Source organism: Triplophysa rosa, unplaced genomic scaffold (genome assembly GCF_024868665.1).
Source record: "Triplophysa rosa unplaced genomic scaffold, Trosa_1v2 scaffold457, whole genome shotgun sequence".
Taxonomy (NCBI): domain Eukaryota; kingdom Metazoa; phylum Chordata; class Actinopteri; order Cypriniformes; family Nemacheilidae; genus Triplophysa; species Triplophysa rosa.
In genome coordinates, this window is record NW_026634460.1 from 1 (window position 1) to 15,357 (window position 15,357).

Below are 15,357 nucleotides of genomic sequence, written 5' to 3' on the forward strand. Positions count from 1 at the left end.
GAAGTAATTCAACCCCCCCGCAAAGGTCAAGGGTCACCATCAATCATTTTGACACAATGACCCCTATATATACTACTAACATATTTGGCAGAAAATGTCCACTATGAGTAATGCACTTTCAATTTCAATTATTTTGTTATGTATTCATGTAATTTCTAACCTATTTGCTGTTATTGTATTTATGTAATTATTTTTGTAGATTTTTTAAAGAAATATAAGCAGCTCTTTCATATAACATCAAGTCATTAACAGGCTTTATCAGGCTATAGACTACACCACATACCATTCTCATGATCTTAAAAGTTATTCAGTCCGAGGGAGTACACTCTTAAAAATAAAGGTGCTAAATGATGCCACAGAAGAACCATTGTTGGCTTTATGGTTCCATCAGGGGTATAGCACAAAGTTTTACATTTATTTACATTTATTCATATAAAAGCAGGAGAGCATATAAACATTTTGTCAACAATAAAACTGCGTTTTAGACACAGTTTTTCTCACAATCCTTCTGAAAAAAATAAGTTGTCTGCCCTCCTACAGTTTTCTTTTCTATTCTCTCTGCTCTTTTCTTTTTTGATAACCTAATTTTATACTTCATGCTTTGTAGTGCAAGGCTCCTTTCTAAGTGACAAGCTGAAAGTAACCGACACAGCGCCAGACTACAAGACCAAACCATTTTTTTCTTTTGATAAGGGGGTTGCTCAGAGTATTTCTCATTTTACGAATGGAAAATTGAGTCTTGCTAATTTTAAACGATATATAGCATATTACTATGTAACTAAGGTTATTCTATGGCAATCTCATTAGAACCCCTTTGCTTAAATGTTAAAAAATTATTTATGTTGACCTAATTATATTTGAAAAAGTTTGAAATGCATTTATTATTAATAATAAAAAATAAGATGTCAACTGCTACAGTAGTGTTATCTCAGTGCGAGACCTCAATAAGCAGCTTCAAATTCTAGGCTAAGTGTGGATATTTTAAAGATGCAAAAATTTTAAATTTGATTCTTTTTTTATATTTATTTTTGTCCAAAATGTTTACTCCAGACTTGTCTATGTATTTTCAAGACCAGCACAACAGCTTAGTGTCCCCACAATCTCTCTCTTAAGTGAGTCACTGGTAGCACTTTTTATCAAGTTACTGTACGTTCACACCGCCGCCATCGAGAGCGTCAAAAATCGCTCTGGCCGCCCTGCCAACAACGCTTTAGAAAGATTCATGGACGCTCTGACGTAGACCAAAGTTTACAGGGCTGCGTTCTCTGGAATCCTCTCAAGCGGTGGACTTCTACGTTCCGATTGGTTGCCGCCGAACCGTGTCATAGCTTATTACCATAAAGTTGACCTGATTTCAACTCTCCTCGACGCCCTCAACGGCCAAGACGCCCCGCACAACGCCGCTGCTCGCTGCCGGCTCACATTGAAAATGAATGACTTCCGGCCACTTTGACGCTCGCGACGGCGGCGGTGTGAATGCACAGCTAGGCAACTGAATTTACGCCTCTGGTCTAATGCCTTTGAATTTATCACTGAGCTGCGAGTCATTTTGACTGACTTTAAAGGGACCGAATTTAGTAATCTTATGTCACTGTGTCAATCAGTGTACAGTACATATTTCATCAGTCAGTATTTATTTTTAGTTCTTTTGCTATTGTTAAAATATTTTCTCATTTCTTGTAGTCTGTGGTGAAGACAGGTCGCCTGCTCATCAGTCACGAGGCTCCGGTGACAGGAGGATTTGCTGCTGAGATCAGTTCTGCAGTTCAGGTAAAAACTGGCGTGCAATTAAGTACCAGAGGGTGAGACCTGATTCGTTTTGAGAAGTGAGTGTTTTATACTATGGCCATGTGGTTGAATTGGAGAGCGATTTGAAGATCTGAAGTGCATACACATTTTATAAGAACAACATTACAGTTACATTTACATGTTTGACAGATGAGTTTATCCAAAGGCACTTACAGTTCTTATTGATCAGGTCTTTGCATTCCTTGAAACCTACCTTGTTTTGTTGGGCTACAGGAATAACGTACCAATAAACCATGCATGAAGGTACTTTTTGTGCACTCAGATGCACATTCATGTGCACCCCGGGTCTTGCCGAGCTAATTCTGACTGTGGAAATTTTATCAAGAGATTCATCCATGCATAGATGCAGAGGCAGTCTTTGAGTGCGAACATCAGTCACGTTTTTATTGACGTCACAGGTCGCTACTGCACCTGTGTGTGTGTGCATTTGTCACTGAGGTTAGCACGATGGGTGGCGTTAGGTCAGAGATAAGTCAGACAGATGTGCACAGATAATGACATTCAACAGAAAATACATTTAGAAAGGCTTTCAACAGCCTGTTAGCTGTGGTCAGGCTGTTGACGTGTACAATAACAAGAGCAACAAATATGAACCCTACGAAAGCACCCATAACCCGACACTCAACACAACCTGCCATTTATGCAGCCATTCTGCAGTCATTGTTATATGTAGTGTATTCTAAGTCAATCATTGCTAACTGTATATTTAAGGTTACGGCACACCCTTTAACCTTAAAGCCAGAAACATGCTTTTACACACAATTACAGATGTCGGTTGCTAAACAAAATTCTTCTGGTAAGAATATCCAATTCTTCACTCTCTTGACTTGTGGTAAACAGTAGCAATAGAAATGCATCCTAGAATACCCCATTAATCACATTGCATTGACCTGGCAACCACTCATAACAGCACTGATGCCTTACTGAAAGATCTGAGCATTGAAAGAAATATCCGACTGTGAGAGGAGAAAACTGTCCTGTTATTCCAAGACTGAGGGGCTGGAACACAGCTATTATTCAGATAGATCTCAGTGTTCCTGGACAACTCTATGGAATAGATTGAATAATTGGATATTTTCTCTGTCTGTGAGCGTGAATAAAGCAGCCAGACCCTCTGGAATAGAACTGTGTATGTGTGTGTTAACGTCTTTATATTTTATATATTTACACTATTCCCTGCCTTTTAAACTCTGTAAATAAATAAAAAGAAATGCTTTAGTTCCAGGTAAAAGTAATATAAAAGAGTGTAGAGGAATTTAATACAAAGGCTGTGGTCACGTCCACTATATATTTTTGACGCAGAAGTTCGTAACGTTAGCTTCTTTATTGTAAGCTTCCTTAGTTTAGTTTATTTAGGTTATTGATTCATTATCTGGGCCATTCACAAATCTAACAATGAGAAAAAGGTACTTTGTGCCATATTTAGCTACAAGGTAATTTACATCTGCAGTCCCTAGGCAGGTAAATTTAGATGGCATAAAACATATACATTTACACATACATGCACAACGTAAAACTAAGAAACATTAAAAGTTTAAAGCAAAAATAAACCATCAGCATCCATTTAGTGTTGAAAACATTGTTTTTCTAAAACCCAGGTTTTAACAAAACTTACCAAAATCTGTGCATGTTTTAAGATAATCAATGAGTTTATTCTATTTCTTAATTGCATCATATGAAAACGACTAACATTTTAAAAGCTTATTTAAACTGTACTTACATCGTATCCCACAATAAAGATACTGCAATGAGCTTTTATCAAAGACTTTTACAGACGTTCTTTACATGTGTTTAAGTTAAATGTCGTAATAACTGACATTTTTGCTCAAAACTAATAACACACGATAACCCAGATGCAGCAAATCATTTTGACAATTTTTTTTTACAAATTAAATAACATACACTGCGTTCCAAATTATTATGCAAATTGGATTTAAGTGTCGTAAACATTTAATTTTATATTGTTCAATTAAACTTATGGATGGTATTGTGTCTCAGTGCTCTTTGGATCACTGAAATCAATCTCAGACACCTGTGATAAGTAGTTTGCCAGGTGAGCCCAATTAAAGGAAAACTACTTAAGAAGGACGTTCCACATTATTAAGCAGGCCACAGGTTTCAAGCAATATGGGAAAGAAAAAGGATCTGTCTGCTGCTGAAAAGCGTCAAATAGTGCAATGTCTTGGACAAGGTATGAAAACATTAGATATTTCATGAAAACTTAAGCGAGATCATCGTACTGTGAAGAGATTTGTGGCTGATTCAGAGCACAGAAGGGTTCGTGCAGATAAAGGCAGAATGAGGAAGGTTTCTTCCAGACAAATTCATCGGATTAAGAGAGCAGCTGCAAAAATGCCATTGCAAAGCAGCAAACAGGTATTTGAAGCTGCTGGTGCCTCGGGAGTCCCGAAAACCTCAAGGTGTAGGATCCTCCAGATGCTTGCAGTTGTGCATAAACCTACTATTCGGCCACCCCTAACCAATGCTCACAAGCAGAAAAGGTTGCAGTGGGCCCACACATACATGAAGACTAATTTTCAAACAGTCTTGTTTACTGATGAGTGCCGTGCAACCCTGGATGGTCCAGATGGATGGAGTAGTGGATGGTTGGTGAATGGCCACCATGTCCCAACAAGGCTGCGACGTCAGCAAGGAGGTGGCGGAGTCATGTTTTGGGCTGGAATCATGGGGAGATGCCCCTTTAGGGTCCCTGAAGGTGTGAAAATGAACTCTGCAAGGTATGTAGAGTTTCTGACAGAGCACTTTCTTCCATGGTACAAAAAGAAGAACCATGCCTTCCGTAGCAAAATCATCTTCATGCATGACAATGCACCATCTCATGCTGCAAAGAATACCTCTGTGTCATTGGCTGCTATGGGCATAAAAGGAGAGAAACTCATGGTGTGGCCACCATCCTCCCCTGACCTCAACCCTATTGAGAACCTTTGGAGCATCCTCAAGCGAAAGATCTATGATGGTGGGAGGCAGTTAGCATCAAAACAGCAGCTCTGGGAGGCTATTCTGACATCCTACAAAGAAATTCAATCAGAAACTATCCAAAAACTCACAAGTTCAATGGATGCAAGAATTGTGAAGGTGATATCAAAGAAGGGGTCCTATGTTAACATGTAACTTGCCCTGTTAGGATGTTTTTGATTGAAATAGCTTTTGATTTCAGTAAATATGACCTCCTAATGCTGCAAATTCAACAAATGACCATTTTCAGTTTTTTACAACCTATGAAATGTTTTCAAACTCTGTTGTGCATAATAATTTGGAACAGTGCATTTTGAGTTTTTCATTTTTTAAATAAATACTGTTGTCAGTGGGAGGTTTGTTCAATAAAATTCCAAATGTACCCTAACTGTTGATTACTTGAAAATTATACTGACTGTCATTTGCATCGACAAATTAGGAAAACCAGAGAAAGATATCATTTGCATAATAATTTGGAACGCAGTGATACTGTATGACATTATATTTACAAATGATTAAACCAAATTGCCTTTCGTGACTTTGAAGTGTTTCTTACCTTAAAACCGAAAGTAAAGGCTTTTCCCGGGAAGGTCTGCATTCGGTAAAATGAGCTAATAAATTATTTCAAATTCACATTTCATTCCAGTTTTTTTATTGTAATAATAAGGGATAATGTACAAGCAGCCGGCTGTTATCGGAAATAAGCCCCTTCAGTGTGATACAAGACCCTCCGCTTCTCGGCTCCTGATCACACTGTCGGGGCTTATTTCTGCGATAACAACCGGCTGCCTGTACATTATCCTTACGTATAATAACTCATCAACTCAACTTTATTTATATAGCGCTTTTACAATTTTCATTGTTACAAAGCAGCTGTACATGAGACATATTGACTATAAGCAAAATAATTAAAGTTGTACCTGCAAAACAAGAAAAGGTTGAAAACACAGAAGACAGACATACCCACATACAAAACACTCCACACACACAATATGCACACGTACTAACACACATAGACATAGAGACACACACACACACACGGATGCGCACGCACACACACACAACACACACACACACACGACGTACACGTATAATGTGGAACGTCCTTCTTAAGTAGTTTTCCTTTAATTGGGCTCACCTGGCAAACTACTTATCACAGGTGTCTGAGATTGATTTCAGTGATCCAAAGAGCACTGAGACACAATACCATCCATAAGTTTAATTGAACAATATAAAATTAAATGTTTACGACACTTAAATCCAATTTGCATAATAATTTGGAACGCAGTTATGTAGGAGTGTGCTGTGGTCAATGGTATCGAATGCAGCACTAAGGTCTAGCAGCACCAATAACGAGATACAACCTCGGTCAGACGCCAATAGCAGATCATTTGTAACTCTGATCAAAGCAGTCTCTGTACTGTGACATGCTCTAAATCCAGACTGGAATTCTTCATTGATGTCATTCCTTTGGAGGAAGGAGCATAATTGAGTTGAAACTACTTTTTCCAGAACTTTAGATATGAAAGGTAGATTCGATATAGGCCTGTAGTTCCTTAGTTCTCTAGGGTCGAGTTGGGGTTTTTTGACAAGGGGCCTTATAACAGCCACCTTATATGCTTTAGGCACATGTCCTAATGTCAGAGATGAGTTAATAATACCAAGAAGAGGATCTATAATTTCTGGGAGCATCTCTTTCAGTAGATTTGTAGGTATAGGGTCTAGTATGCATGTTGTTGATTTAGATGATCTAATATATTTTAGACAGCTCATCTTGATCTACGGTATAAAATAATTGCATTTTCTCCTTAAGGGCGCTGTAGTTAGTTTGTTCAGCGGGTTTCACTTCTGATTGCATTGTTATAATTTTTTCTCTAATATCTTGGATTTTATATGTGAAGTAGTTCATAAATTCATCACTGCTATGCTGATATACAGGATCAGAAGTCACTGACGATTTATTTTTTGTTAATTTAGCCACCGTGTTAAATAAAAACCTAGGGTTGTGCTGGTTTTCTTCTATTAGTGATGAAAAGTAGGCGGATCTAGAAGTTTTTAGGGCTTTCCTGTATTTTCGAATACTATCCTTCCATGCTGTACGAAATACCTCTAATTTAGTTTTCTTAAAGTTGCGCTCCATTTTTCGGGCCGCTTTCTTTAGAGCCTGAGTGTGTTCATTATACCGTCTGCCGGTTGTTATAACAGCTCAGCAAGAAGTTTGTATACAACATGAATGGTTTGTTTTGCGATAACAACGGCTTGTCTGTACATTATCGCCTTACATAATCACTACTGAACGACTGTGCTCTAGTCACTATGAGAGTTTCCGTTAACCAGATACATGATAAGATTTAGTCTGTTCTATGGGGCTCAGCTCTCCAATGAGGAATGCATATATGAACTGGATATGATATATATAGCCCTCTTTAAGACCATGTGTCATGGCTCTGCTTCCTTAGTCATGTTTTTCTTGGTCCTGTAGCAGAGCCATGACAAAGTCTTTGGTTATGTGTGGAGAGAAACATATTATTGTCCGTTTGACAATAATATACGTTCTCTCCAGTGTCTTGTCATTGACCCCATTCCTCTCGTTTCCTCGTTATCTTTCCCTGAGTGTTTAATGTCCCACACCTGCCCCATGTCGTTATCCCTCGTTTGTCTTCCCTATATATACCCTCTTGTTTCTTTGTCCTGTGCTCTTGTATTGCGTGTACTATGTTGTGTATGCATTGCGTTTGTGATCATGTTCCTGTGTACCTTGGTTCCTGTTCCGTGCCTTGTTTTGTGACGTTGTGTCGTAAGTCTGTTTTGTTATTTTCCAGTTTTGCCCCATCGTGGGAAGTCTTTTGTTTTATATATATATATATTTCTTAGTTCTGTTTTTCCCCCATTGTGGGTGTTTTTGTTCTGTTTTGTGTTTTGTTTAAAATAAATATCTGTTAACCCCTTCACTGCCTGTCTGCGCTTGGGTTCTTCCGCCAATCCATGAAGAATACAAGAGCCAGTTCAGAACCCAGCGGGCAGCAAGATGGACGGCACGGCGTCGTCCTCATGGTCCGCCCTAGCCCGCTTGCTGCTAGGTTTCCGCCAGGGGAACTACGGGAACCGGGAGTTCGCCGGGGCATTCTCGGCGGTGGCTGAGGCAACTGAGTTCAACGAGGCAGAGCTGAAGACGATCTTCAACTGCTGCCTCACTCAGCGCCTCACCCCGTCTGAGAAGAGGCTGCTGGGTCCCCTAGGGTTCGCGGCTATGGTCAGGTTCGTGGCCAACCGGGATGATCCCGGAGGTGGGGTTCCACGTGGGACTTCCACCTCGCGGTTGATCACGCCGGAGGGCCTCGACCTGGCTGCCGCAACCCGGTGGGACTCAGTACCCTCTGGCTTGAGCTCCACGGTCTCCGTTCACTCTGGCGGCGCCGGTAGCGGGCGGGGAGGGGGGGATCCGGGGATGACGTCGGCTGACTGCTCCGCTGCGGAACTCCCTCCGGTCCCCACGGATTCGCCAAGGTCGGCTATGGATCCGATGGTGCGGAGAAGGAGGGAGAGGCGCAGCCGGCATCCAGTCCGGTGATCCAGCCGGCGTCCAGTCCGGTGATCCAGCCGGCGTCCAGTCCGGTGATCCAGCCGGCGTCAGTCCGGTGCAGCCGGCGTCCAGTCCAGTGTCCAGTCCGGCGTCCCAGCCGGTGATCCAGCCGGCGACCCAGGCGTCAAGCCCTGTCCAGCCGGCCTTCCAGCCGGCGTCAAGCCCTGTCCAGCCGGCCTTCCAGCCGGCGTCAAGCCCTGTCCAGCCGGTCCCTGGGAGACTCCCAGGGCCAAAGACTGTTCCCCCCGGGACTCCTCCTAAGTCCCCCAGGACTCAGCGCCCTCGAGCGCAGCCGGGGACTGGGACTGTTCCCCCCAACCCTTTTGGTTTTCCCCCCGTGAACTCTTGTTTTGCCCCACCCCCCCTCCCACGTTTATTGTTCTTGTTATCCCACCCCAATCCTGTAGTCTTGTTGTCCTGTCTACCCCTTGTCATGTTCACCATTTTTGTCTGGTTTTTGTCTTTGTCTCGGTCTGCCTTGTCTTGTCCGTCTACCCCTTGGTGAGCACCTGGAGGTGCTCATTAAAGGGGGGGCTTCTGTCATGGCTCTGCTTCCTTAGTCATGTTTTTCTTGGTCCTGTAGCAGAGCCATGACAAAGTCTTTGGTTATGTGTGGAGAGAAACATATTATTGTCCGTTTGACAATAATATACGTTCTCTCCAGTGTCTTGTCATTGACCCCATTCCTCTCGTTTCCTCGTTATCTTTCCCTGAGTGTTTAATGTCCCACACCTGCCCCATGTCGTTATCCCTCGTTTGTCTTCCCTATATATACCCTCTTGTTTCTTTGTCCTGTGCTCTTGTATTGCGTGTACTATGTTGTGTATGCATTGCGTTTGTGATCATGTTCCTGTGTACCTTGGTTCCTGTTCCGTGCCTTGTTTTGTGACGTTGTGTCGTAAGTCTGTTTTGTTATTTTCCAGTTTTGCCCCATCGTGGGAAGTCTTTTGTTTTATATATATATATATTTCTTAGTTCTGTTTTTCCCCCATTGTGGGTGTTTTTGTTCTGTTTTGTGTTTTGTTTAAAATAAATATCTGTTAACCCCTTCACTGCCTGTCTGCGCTTGGGTTCTTCCGCCAATCCATGACATCTGATATACTGTATGTCATGGACATATTTATATTTCTAAGCAAGTTATGTTTAAGGTCAAGATGGCTCACAGTACCTGGATGACTCTTGCTGCATCCGAAATCGCATACTGTGACAGTACATACTGAATTGAAAAAAGTACCTGCCTATCGACCGTTAAAACAAGTACGTTCTGTATAATATGATTGGGAGTAGTATGAATACATTTTGGACATGCTGCATGTGCCATGTTTTATTGTCATGTGACCCGGATGCTCTTTGACCTATGACGTATTAACAACAACCTGTACATTTGCGTTGATAAAAAAAACATTTGTCCATATTGATACTGCTCGTATACAGACATTTTAAGGTAAGTATATTTTGTGTAATGATGTGCTGCCTATAATTTTTTTTTTTTACAGACGTTGGCTTGAGACTAGGCAGTACTTTTCTTTTCTTCTGCATTTCCAGTAAGATAGTTTTGAGTTTGTTCTCGCATGATCTGTGGATGGTCCGAGAGGAATTTGGAAGAAGCTTTTCTGTGAACATATGGCAGGTTGGCAGGTGTACTTCTGCTGTGGAACTAAATATTAAATGACATAAAATTGCCCCTGGCTACAAACCAGAGGAAAATGGAATGGTTTTGTAATTCAATGTTTAGCCAATGGTGAGTGAAGCCTAAATGTTTGGGTATTGTGGTGATTCAAGCCCCCATAAATGGTGGAGGAAAAATAGCTGTTTTCACTCAATTAGTTTATTTTTTTAAGTGTAATATGTAATCCTAAATTAGTTTTAGCTACTATTAAATTAACATGCAGATTAGGTGACCTGGAGTCACTAAGTTGTGAGTGCCCTGCAATGGACTGGCCATCTTTCCAAGGTGTACATCGACTGTGGCCCAAAATGCTGGGATAGGCTCCAGCCATCCATGTGCAAGAGGACGAGTGTAGTTTTGCTCCATTAACACATTTCCCCATGTTTAAATCAATCCACAGGGGGGAAATGTGCCTGAAAAGAGTTTTTTGATTTTTCTCCAGTTTTTCAAATTACCCAGTGAATAAATGTGTGACTGACAACATTTAAACTGCAATTTGTTAAAAGAATAGTTTGGCATGACAAGTGAAAACTGTCATTATGTACTCACTGTCAGTATCATTTAAACCCATAAAAATGTATTTGTTGCAAAGAGGCCAAGCAGCTTCATAAACCAAACAAGACTTTCGTAAAGCCTTGTGTGAAGTCAATGTCATTTCTTACTTTAAGCCTTGCCAGTGTCACTCCTTGTTGCAACCCGACCCGCACAGTTACAGCAGATACTGGCATCACTTGAATCCAAAATATTTACAATTCCCACGTTCCCATTATCTCTGCAGGGAAGCAGTTTCAAATGAACAATTATACAATTGACAAAATTAAGAACACCAAACAGAGAAACTTTGCTTTAGTGCATAGCATAAATGAACAAACATGTTGAATTTAATTTCATGTAGCAGATGTCTTGATGTGTCCTTAGGAAACACACTCCAGTAATCAGAAACCACGATGGGTTCTTTGTATTCAAATTAATATCAAATGAATGATTATCTGTAGGACAGGTATTATACTGTACTAGAAGCTTCCAACACCAAAGAAAATTCCTTGTGTGTGCAAGCACTCTTGGCAATAAAGCTCTTCTGATTCAGATTATCAGGCCGTCAGTAATGTGTAGAGCAGAAGATCTGAGCCAATGTTTTGACCACAGCTGCAGGGATGATGGACTGGGGGCCCTGTCCGAGGACCTGCTTCAAAACATCAGAGCTTTTCCTGACATCTCTCCTCAGGCTTTTCAAAGCTGGCCTCTGGATGCAAATCTGAAACACATTTTTCTGTTTATACAGGCCATCATATGAGACAAACACACAGCTTTTAACAGAGCTTGATGTTCCTTTGTAGCCACTTCAGAAACCACTAGCAGAACAAGAAGTTCACCCGAAGTGCGAGATGTTTCATGCTTGGCCCACGTGTTTGACTTGTTTGGATTTGGACATGGACACACCAAAGCTGGCCCGTTAATAGTCTGAGTTCTCTTGAACTGTAGATTTCAGGGTTGGCTGTGTATCAGAGGACCACTCTAAGCATTTCCTGATGCACAAGTTTTGTTGGTTAAGGGTAGTCTTAAAAACAAAAGTAGAGTTTTATGCTTTAGGATTGGGTTTGCTGAACTTGCATGTGTGGTGTTCAAACCTTATTATGCAGACCTCCAAAAGCATGATTTAAGAGAACAATGTGCAAGAAGGCCGCCACCAAGAGAGGGACCTATTGAAGGAGCTTTCGGTTTCACCAGTCACAGCTGTATGGGAGAGAGTGCCAAAGAGAAACCACTTTTAAAATGGCATCTCTACTTCAGTTTCCCAGAAGACATTTGGTAGACTCCAGGCAGCTAGAGGAAAGCAATTTGGTCTGACTGAGCTGTTTGGCCATCAGACTAAATTACATGTTTGGCATTAGCTAGAATACGTCTTGGTTACGGATGTAACCTCGGTTCCCTGATGGAGGGAACGAGACGTTGTGTCGAACCGACAGAATGGGGTTTGTCTTGAGAACCTATCATCTTCTGAGTATTTAGAAAAGGCCAATGAAAATTGGCGAATGAAATGTGCATGCCGGGCTCCTCCCCGGATGTCCGGGTATAAGAGGGAAGCCGGCGTGCTCATTCATTCACCTTTGGTCTGAGGAGCCTAAAGCATCCTCCCCCGACCGCTGGGGTGGGCGGCCAGTGTTGTGGCATGAGGGACACAACGTCTCGTTCCCTCCATCAGGGAACCGAGGTTACATCCGTAACCAAGACGTTCCCTTTCTGTCGGTCTCTCGACGTTGTGTCAAACCGACAGAATGGGGTTCCTATGGAAATCGGCACAGCACTGAGCCGTGTCACAATCTCTGCGGAGCGACGTTGACTGGCCTGGGCGAGCAGTAGACGAACATGCTAACGCGAAATTATGACCCTCCAGTGGAGTGGAAGGGGGCCCAAGAGCTTTACACAAAGTTGGGAAGCCCCTGTCACCGGCCGTCAGGAATGTGCGGACTGCAGGAGTTAACCGCAAGGTGGGAGTCCACCTGGGGAGGTCATGGGTTGCCAAGGTGGGAACCATTCATGAGGATACATCAGACGGAACAGCCCACGGAGGGGGGGTTACCACGTCTGGAGCACTAGGTCCGGTTAGAGATATGTGGGAGATAACTCAACTGTTCCCCGGCCTAAGGGGGCAGGGCTGCTCTGCCCAGCCTGTCCCCTGGAAGGGTGCTTAGTGATGGATGGAATGCCTGTTCTTTACCCGAAGGGAAAGAAGTGAGGCGGGATCGCCACTGCTCCCCAGGAGGGGGAAGGGCTTCCGCAGGCGTACGCCCTACTGGCTGCCGGTCCCACACCTTGCCAGGATGCAGGCTGACACTGGTTCCGCGCGTAGGTATTAGAATCTCACGGAGTTGTTGGGCATAGCCGCAACCCGCAGCTCTGCAGATGTCTGCCAGAGAGGCGCCCTGAGCCAGTGCCCATGAGGGGTGTGCCTCACTCCCAACGGGCAGGGGCGAATAGAGATCGGTATGCCCTAACGAGGGCATCCACGATCCAGTGCGCCAGCATCTGTTTGGAGACAGCCCTCCCTTCTGCTGACCTCCGAAACAGACAAAGAGCTGCTCAGAGCTTCTGTGCTCTGCGTGCGGTCCAAGTAGAGGCGCCGTGCATGTACTGGACACAACACGGATAGGTTGGGTCTTCCTCCCCGGTGGGGAGCGCCTGCAGGTTCAGGTCTTTATCAGGACTGAGAAAGAGCGGCAACCCCGAGAGGCTCGAAGGGGGCGGGGCCTCTTAAGGCCCGCCACCTAGGTCGCAAGAGGGTACGGAGCGCGGAAGGTGGTCACCCTCTCGCGCCCCTTAGGAAACTAATGACCAGGCCGTGCTGTCCCAGAGGCTACCCAGCACTTGGGTCATGATGAGCGGCCGAAGCGGCTACATACATTCCCAGTGTGGAGGGGGAGAGGTTACTCCCCAGTCTCTCTTGAGGATGGGACAGCTCGTACCCGACCGACCAACTCCGTGGGTCTTCTCGCCGAGAAGAGCACCAGGACAAGAAGAGGCACCACCTATGGGCGTATAGCCGCCCAGTGGCCGAAGCCCTAGCCTGAGTGACGTCCCAACCAGACCGGGGGTGGGTCACTCAGGATCTCCTCGTCCCGTCCAGACATGGAGACCAGGTTCTGCCTGGGATGCCGTAACGTGCCCCTTCCCCTGGGGAAGCCGTTTGCCAGGGGGAGCGGCCAGGGGGAGTCCTGGTTAGGCCAAGGGGCGTAACTAGTACCACTTGATGCTCCTCTTCCCTGGCCTTGCACAGGACCCTGAGCAATGAGGCTCACTGGGGGGAAGTGTACTTCCGCTTGTCCCGCGGCCAGCTGTGCGCAAGGGCATCCGTGCCAAGGGTTGCCTCGGACAGGGAGTACAAAAGCGGACAATGGGTGGAGTCCGGGGAGGCAACAGGACCACCTGTGCCTGGCCGAACCTCTCCCAAATGAGCTGGCTGAGCGGGGATGGAGTAGCCACTCCCCGCGAGGCGTCGACTGACGAGAGAGCGCATCGGCTGTCTGGTTCAGGATGCCTGGGAAGTGTGTGGCTCGCAGGGAACTGATCACCTGATGACTCCAGAGGAGGAGGCGACGGGCGAGTCATGTTTAGCTGCCGTGAGCGAATCCAATGATATATGCCACAGCAGCTGTGCTGTCCGACCGGACCAGCACGTGCCTGCCCTGCACGAGAGGTAGTAGCCTCCTCAATGCAAGTAGCACAACCAACAACTCTAGGCAGTTGAAATGCCAACGCAGGCGGGGGCCCGTCCACCGCCCCGACACTGCTTGCCCGTTTGCACACGGCACCCCAACCCCAAGAAGGTCATGGAGACCAGGGGGTTAGGGTGTGTCGGCAGAAAGCGTGTGACCATACGCCTGCTGCCGGTGTGCCACGCTCTCCAAGGAACTTGACTCTGTAGCCAGTGTTGGAGCGGTTGTATGTGCATCTACCCGAGGGGGACCACCCACGCCGAGGATGCCATGTATCCCAGGAGCCTCTGAAATTGTTTCAGGGGGACCGCTGACTGTCTCAAAGCTTCAGGCAGTTCAACACTGATCGGGTGCGCTCTGTAGTCAATCGCACTGCCTCTGGGAGGCCGCGTGGGTGCGGGCTTCCTCGTTGCGGGTCTCGCGCCCCCGCGGGGGGTGAGCAAGCCGCTCATGAGGACAGAGTCGAGTTCCCTACCGAGAAAGATGACGCTCTGCACCAGGGAGAGCTTGCTCTTCTCAGTTGACCTGTAGCCCCACCGATCTAGGTGCCGGAGCACCAGGTCCCTGTGTGTACACAACAGATCTCGAGAGTGCGCCAAACTGAGCCAGTCATCGAGATAGTTTAGTACCCGCACACCTCCTTCCCTAAGGGAAAGGAGGGCGGCTTCCACGACCTTCGTAAAGACTCATGGAGACAGGGACAGACCGAAGGGGAGGACCCTGTACTGATATGCCCGTCCCTCGAACACGAACCGTCGGAACTGCCGATGTCGAGGGAGGATCGAGACATGAAGTACGCGTTCTTCAGGTCGATTTCCATGAACCAGTCCTGACACCTGACGGACGTCAGGATGCGCTTCTTCGTGATCAAACTGAAAGGCAGCTACTGTGTAGGTGCCTGTTCAGAACACACAGACCCAAGATAGGGCGCAACCCCCCGCCTTTCTTGGGGACAATGAAGTACAGGCTGTAAAACCCACTGAACATCTCGGCTGGTGAGACGGGCTCGATCACTCCCTTCACCAGAAGGGTGGCGGCCTCGGCCCGAAGTACGGGGACATCCTAGCCTCTGACTGAGGTATATCGGATGCTGAACTTGGTGGGCG

At 45.2% G+C, this 15,357-nt stretch overlaps 1 long non-coding RNA gene across 1 annotated transcript in view; it reads left to right on the forward strand.

Moving 5' to 3' along the window:
* The first annotated feature begins 1,645 nt into the window (after positions 1-1,645).
* The window catches only part of LOC130550865 (uncharacterized), a 32,675-nt gene continuing 18,963 nt past the window's right edge, over positions 1,646-15,357 (forward strand). The window contains exon 1 of the long non-coding RNA XR_008962505.1: positions 1,646-1,770. This is a non-coding gene — a long non-coding RNA (uncharacterized LOC130550865). The remainder of the gene's footprint in view (positions 1,771-15,357) is intronic.